Source organism: Chrysemys picta, unplaced genomic scaffold, assembly GCF_011386835.1.
Source record: "Chrysemys picta bellii isolate R12L10 unplaced genomic scaffold, ASM1138683v2 scaf2864, whole genome shotgun sequence".
Classification (NCBI taxonomy): Eukaryota; Metazoa; Chordata; order Testudines; family Emydidae; genus Chrysemys; species Chrysemys picta.
Genome location: NW_027055566.1, coordinates 1 through 6,951, shown reverse-complemented (window position 1 = coordinate 6,951; position 6,951 = coordinate 1). Strand labels below are relative to the sequence as shown.

The following is a 6,951-nucleotide window of genomic DNA, read 5'->3' as shown; positions in this document are numbered from 1 at the left end:
TTTTCTGATTTTGGCCCTACCTGCTTGCACTGTTCTTTTGCACTCCTCCTTCGAGATTTGTCAGTTTCCACTTTTTGCAGGAGGCCTTTTTGATTTTCAGCTCATTAAAGAACTAATTAAATTCCTCTCTTCGGGCATAGAATAGGTGTTGCAGAGACAGCGACATTGCAAATCACCCCCCTCTGCACCAGATGACAGCATGCCTCAGTCCTGACGACAGAGCCACCGTCAGAGCAGAGGGTCCCCATGGCACAGCCAGTCCTAGGGCCAGCTGTCATGGGGGCTCTGTGATACGGCACCAGGAGCTGAGACCAAATCTCCCGCCGTGTATGGCGCTGTGGGGCCACCAGAATGGTGGTGCTGAGTGCGAGGGTGCTCAGCTAGGCCATGCAGCTCAAGGAGGAGCATTGCATGCTGGGAGCTGTGGTCTCCACAGCATGTACCTGTAAATGAAAGCTGCCATGTATCCCCCCATTGGCTCATGTACCACGGGGCTCTCTGCCCCCTCTCCTCAGCACACGACACCAGGAGTAAATGAGCTGGAGAAAAGGAGCCGGCGAAGCCTGGGCGGAGTCGTGCGGCCCTGGCTCGAGGCCCAGCCCCGCCAACAGGAACAGGTCACGCAGAGCGAGTGTATTTGTGTTTATTTGCACTCTTAGCTCACATTCCCTGCAGGTATAAACGGGCGCAGTTCCACTCAGCGCAGCAGAGCTGGACCCATGTACACCCCAGTGAGTTCAGCCCTTTATACGGAGCTTTAATTTCATTTCTATCTATCTGCCTCTGCACAGCACCCGGGAGGCCGGAGGGCACCACGGGACAGGCCGTTCTGGTCCCCGGGCGGCCGCGCTCCCCTTGTCTGTGCTGTTACTGGGAATGAGGCAGGGGATTGTGGGTTTGCAGGACTCAGAGAAAGGGGCCTTAGTTCCATCCCAGCCCTACAGCAGGAGAAGCAGGGGGCGTTTGTGCCAGCTGGAGGGGGAAGGGGGTTGGGATCCAGATTCCGTGTAACTGATCTCAGGGGCGTGGAGGGGAGGGGGAGATACCAGACTCCAGCCTGGGCTGCTGTCTAGCTACACAAGGGAAGTGTGGCCTGGGAGGACTCCACCTCAGGTGGGTGCAGTAGCTAATCTCCCTTGATCCTCCGTCCGCCGCCTCTCTCAAGGGAGCCGTCTGGTCCTGCAGTGTGAGGCTGGAATCGCAGCCAGCACCGTAGAGTCAGTCTCTCGCTCTCTGCTTGGCTTTGCGCTTCGCCGCTGTGGACTTTCCCTCTTCTCTCCACCACCTGGCGCTCAGGATCAATGCGGATCTGCAGGAGGAGAGGAGAGGGTTAGGGGGAGTCACTGGGAAGCCGGGGCTTACAGGGCAGCATGGGGCGAGGCCGGGGGGATGCGTGCAAGCGGTTAGCGCCCTGCTGCCCCTGCAGCAACGGTGAGCCATCGTCCCTGGGCTGCACCGGTCCGGCACGCGAGGGCCTGGGCGGATTCGCTGGGGATCCAAGGCTCTGTCCAGGCTGCAGCTGGGGAGACAGACTCACGCTAGCTCCGCTCAGGCAAGTGCGCTAAAAATAGCCGCGTGGCCCGGGGGGTGGGCGGGCTTGGACGCGGGGGGCTAGCCCGAGCCGCCACCCACACCGCACCATCCACACTGCTATTCTTAGCATGTTACTTGGAGCAGAGCCAGCGTGAGTCTGCCTGCCCGGGCTGGGGGCCACGTTCCCAGCTCCAGCGTAGACAGACCCCTCGAGGGAGGCTGCTCCCCCTGCTGTCACAGCCGTGCGGGGGTCTCAGCACCGTCCTCACCTCCCCACCGGCTCGTACAGCTTCACTTCCTCCAGGAAGGATCAGGAGGGGGCTGTGGACATGGAGCTCTCCCCCGTCCCGTTCTTTCTGGGCCAGCATTTCCCCTCATTCACTCCCCTCCCCTCTCCTGGAGCATGTGCTCTGGCTGCATCCTGGCAGGGTCTCCCAGGAGCAAGCAGAACGTTGAGCCCCCCTGTGCCCCATCGATTACGGAACAGGCTTTTGTTGCCTGTTAGTTAGTCCGGAGCTTTTGTTGCCTGTTAGTTAGTCCAGTCCCTTTTGTCTCTCCTCCTGATGCCCCACTAGTGCCAGGCTCAGGGACACTAACCCACCGCAGTCTAGCACCTTCCCCACCCTGGCATCGCTGCTTGTAAGCGGTGGAGACAGAGTACGAGAGGTGAAAAAACGTTGTTGTCATCACATTCCTCTGGCCTGACCAGAGTGTCTGTCCCTGGAGCCTGCTCCTGCGACTTCAGGGACGTGAGGGTTGCAGATGCTGTCAAGGTTGGGTTTGCTACTCCTTAGGCAGGGGCTGCCTTTCCTTGGGTCTTGTACAGCACTGCTTGCCTCGCGGGCACGTAACAGCTAGCACCACTCTCGCTGACCAGTCACCCTCACCACCAACGGCTCCAGTGCGCCCCGCAGGGCCACTCCTGGAACAAGGGGCTACCCTAGAGAACCCAGCCCATAATGAATAGTGATAGTCCTGCGGAGCTCAGATACCACCACTACTGTTCCCAGCACTCATGTTGTAATCTGTATGACTGTACATGTAAATTTCTGCCTCCTGATTGGATCACAAGAGACAAAGAATAGCTTTTCTTGGACCTCTAACTCCACCCACATTTCTTATCTAGACTGTAAATGTTTATTGGGGTGGGGTGGGGGGGATGATTTGGGTCTCATAGTCCCTACACATACCCAGATACTTGTGTTGGAGAAATTAAGGTTAATGTAACTGTTTACAAGGACTCCATGATTCAGCAAACAGCAAGACTTGTTGTTCCTGGAGGTAATTATTAACAATGACTTCATGCTGGTCAATATTTACCGTACGTCTCAGGTCAATAATGTTGATGTTCACCTGGGAAGCCAGTGGGCCAGCTTCAGAGCTTCGGGGTGGGGGGGGCGGGGGGAGAGTGTTTGCACTAACTTTTTTTTTTAATTAAATGCCCTGCGTTACAAAGCTGTAAAGTTGCAAAGGAGTAAATCCAGAGTAACTCCACTTAATCCAATGGTTACTCTAGACTAGGGGTAGGCAACCTATGGCACACATGCCAAAGGCGGCACGCGAGCTGATTTTCAGTGGCACTCACACTGCCCGGGTCCTGGCCACCGGTCCGGGGGGCTCTGCATTTTAATATAATTTTAAATGAAGCTTCTTAAACATTTTAAAATCTTATTTACTTTACATACAACAATAGTTTAGTTCTATATTATAGACTTATAGAAAGAGACCTTCTAAAAACGTTAACATGTATGACTGGCACGTGAAACCTTAAATCCGAGTGAATAAATGAAGCCTCGGCCCACCACTTTGGAAAGGTTGCCGACCCCTGCTCTAGATTTACCCTGGGGTAAGGAAAGTCACTCATGCTAATGGAGTTACTCCAGATTGACACCGGTATAACTGGGATTATAGTCTGTCCCCCTATGGGTTTGCTATCTATTGAAATGAAGACTCGCTGGGCTATCTTCCCCCCTGCAGCCCTGCCCCAGGGGGAACTGGGGTTTATCTGGTTAGTTTGCTAGCTCTTTCTTTATTCCCTTCTTTAGAAGGGAAGAAGGCAGGTTCGTGCAGCTCCGTCCGGGGAATCCACTGCACCTGGAACTGGGACTGAAGCCAGTGGGATCCGAAAGAAGCAGCATTTCTTAGCACAGCGCCTAAAGGAGACTCTCCACCATAAGCTGGTTCTAGGTCGTGCTTACGTGCCCCGAATCAGCTCCCAGCCCCTGGTCCATCTGTCTCGCTGGCAGAGGGGACCACAGTGCAGCTTGTGCTCTCAATAGGGATAGCAGGGATGGCCAATAGGAAGCCCCCTGGTAAAATGCAGCTTATGGCCAATGGAGGCTACGGGTCCCAGCAAGCAATGCTCCAGCGTGATCTGTGTAGCTTAGCTTAGCTCCACAGGCTGAGTCCTGTAGCTCCTGGGGAGTTCCCAGCCCTCAGAGCGACGCTGAGTCCGAGAATCACCCAGCTGGTCTCTGCCTCTCCCTTCCCTGCCTCTTACCTTGGGGAACACTAGAGGGCTGTAGCAGCCCGAGCAGGGCAGCCTGGGTAGCTTGGCTTTTAGTGTGCGCGGCTGAGTTCCTTCAACCGCCCTCCTGCCTCGCCCTTGTGGTGCAGGCCCCCATGCAAGGAGAGAGCTGGCATTGGGCTTCATTCGCGCTGGGCTGGGCTCTGCTGCCAGTGAACGGGGCACATCTCGCCCCTGGGCTGGCCTGGGCACACTGAGCTCTCACAGCCAGCACCCAGCTTTCCGGGGGGCAGCCATGGGAGACTCACTAACGCCAGTGATGCGCGCGGCACTGAGAGAACAGAACAGCAGGGAGCCGTGCTGCAGGACAGGCTACGGGCTGTAACGCACCATGGGCGGCCGGTATCCACGGCCAGGGCAGGCTAAGCCTCCCCTAACCCAGGCCATGGCCCCGCCCCTGTTCAGCCCCAAGGCCCCCCCTCCCTCCCTCTTTCCCCTGAAGCTGGTGGGGGCTCAGCTACAGCCGGCGGCCTGGAGCTCAGGCCGGCCAGCAGCCAGGGCCTGGGGCTGCCCTGGGAAACTCGGGCCAGCCTGGGGGTCGGGCCAGCGGCCCTGGGGCAGCACTTGGACTGCCCGGAGATCAGGCCAGTGGCTTGGCCCGGTGCTCGGGCCAGCAGCTCAGCCCAGGGGTGGGGCCAGCGGCTCAGCCCGGTGATGGGGAGGGCTGGCACGGCTGGGGCGGGCTGGCCGGCAGCTCAGGGCGGGCCGGGCTTGGGGCTCCGCTGGTGGCAGCGGGGGCTTTGGGGCTCCAGTACCAGGGGGCCGCTCGGGGCTCCTCCGGCCACAGGGAGGGTGCAGGTGGAAGGGGTGGGGCCAGTGGCTTAGCCTCCCTGAAAGGGGGGTTCACCCGCCCCTGTAACGCACTAAAGAAACCCCGCAGCAGGCAGGGGCACAGGGACCTTGCAAGCCCTGGTTAGTGCGGGTGCAGAGGTGCTGGCTGGCTGGTGATCAGCAATGGAGCCTCTGGCATCCAAGGGCGTGTCTGCACAGCAGCTAAACACCCGCGGCTGGCCCGTGCCAGCCGACTCGGGCGCGTAGGACTCGGGCTGCGGGGCTGTGTCACTGCTGTGTAGACATCTGGGCGGGTCCCCGAGCTTGGGCTGCAGCCTGAGCCCAGACGTCTACACAGCAATGAAACAGCCCAAGCCCCGCGAGCCCAAGTCAGCTGGCACGGGCCAGCCGCAGGTGTTTCTTTGCTGTGTAGACAGACCCTAAGCTGAGCATGCCCTCGGCAGTGTGTTGTGCCCTTGCTTCCGAGCCTCCCTTTCCCCTCAGTAGCGCCCGTCCCCTCTCCCTGAGCATGGGTGTCCCAAGGACACATCAGCTCCCCCTGGGCGCTATCGCGTAGGCCGTGGAGTCTCATTGCTTGTTAGCCGGGCCGGGGGTAAATCACACTTCTTTTAGAAAATGCATGACCGCGTCAGCGGCAAAATATTGAATTCCCCCGACTTTGCACACAATGAATTTCACAACTAAATTCAGAGAGACAAGGTGCGGGAGGTGATATATTTTCCTGGACCAATTTCTGCTGGTGAGAGAGACGAGCTTTCCACCTTAAACAGCGCTCTCAGCGCTTGTCTCTTGTTTACACAGAGCTTGCGCAAGAGAAGTTGGTCCAAAAAAGAGACTTCTTCACTCACCTTGTCTCTCCAATACCCTGGGTCCAGCACGGCTACAACAACGCTGCAAACCACAACTGAACTAAGTCACTTTCAAGGCTGGAATGAATTTCACAAGTACCATTGGTCAGTTTTGAGTAACCTTACTAGTCAAACTAATTCCGGCTGTGAAATTGACTATCTAAGGGAATTGTTTGTATTAAGGACTCTGTTGTAGACATTTTGGTTTAAAAAAAATATTGGAAAGGTCACGGTTTGGGGGCATAGCCACAATTTCTGGGCCCTCCGTGACATGGTGATTTGCACAGGGCCCTGCTCATTAGTTAACACGAAGCTCACAGCTGCCGCCCTCCTCTCCTCTTACTGTACCCTTTTTCCGGTGGAGCCAGCAAGACCAGACAGATAGCCGTAGTTGTAATCTGAGCGCCCTGGAGGATTCGGGCTGGGTCCGGGTCGCGGTTGCGGACGTCTCTCAATTTCCCTCCTGGTTCTCCCTTCTGACTCCTGGACCTGCAGAAGGACAGTGTTAGCGCCACACTGCAGTGTGATCTCCGGGTAACGGGGGGCCCATGGGACAGCACGGGTCTGGGTGGGGTGGGGAGCTCTGCTTCGGGCAGCAGGCCCCCCACTGAGTTCATGTCAGACTGCAGAACTGTCACTGCAGGAACTCAGTTGGTAACACGGAGCTCTGGCCCCGTCGTGGGACGGCTAAGGGCTGAGTTTGCCATTAAATCTCCACTGGTGCCGGAATGGGGCTTTCCCTTCCCTGTGCTGATACTGCAGGCCTTTCAGCAGTGCGCCAGGAACTGAGAGCAGCGACGGAGACACCTCTCCCCTTTGCTCTGGGAGCTCCCCTGGGACCTCAACATCAGCTCCCAGCTTCCCAGTGTCCTGCAATGGTCCTTTCCGTGGTGCGCGGGGTGTACTCGGGCGGCCAGGTGAGCTTTACTCATGCTAACGCTGCCAGTGGTGCAGAGAGCAAACAGAAGGAAGTTGGGATGCTGTCTAACAGGTGGCCAGCAGACCAAGGCAGCAGGCTAATTCACTCGCCTGTTCATTTAGTTCAAAGGTCACGGAAATGATATTGTCTTCACTTCACTTATCTGTAACCTGTCGAATGCTGTCAGTTCACATTAGGTTTGACCCTAGATCAAAGGCTGTAATAGCATTTAGATGAGAATGTACTTGGTGTGTAAACTTCCTGAAAAACCAGTGACTGTTACCTGTACGGCTTTCTCGTATCTATTTTGATTATAACGTGACAATTGCCTT

At 56.9% G+C, this 6,951-nt stretch overlaps 1 long non-coding RNA gene across 1 annotated transcript; it reads right to left on the bottom strand.

Annotated features, from left to right (window-relative positions):
• Positions 1–627: 627 nt before the first annotated feature.
• LOC135980359 (uncharacterized) lies at positions 628–6,951 on the bottom strand. Its single transcript, XR_010597452.1, has 2 exons — positions 6,049–6,951; positions 628–1,309 (listed from the first exon to the last, which is right to left on the bottom strand). It is a non-coding gene; the product is annotated as an uncharacterized LOC135980359 (long non-coding RNA).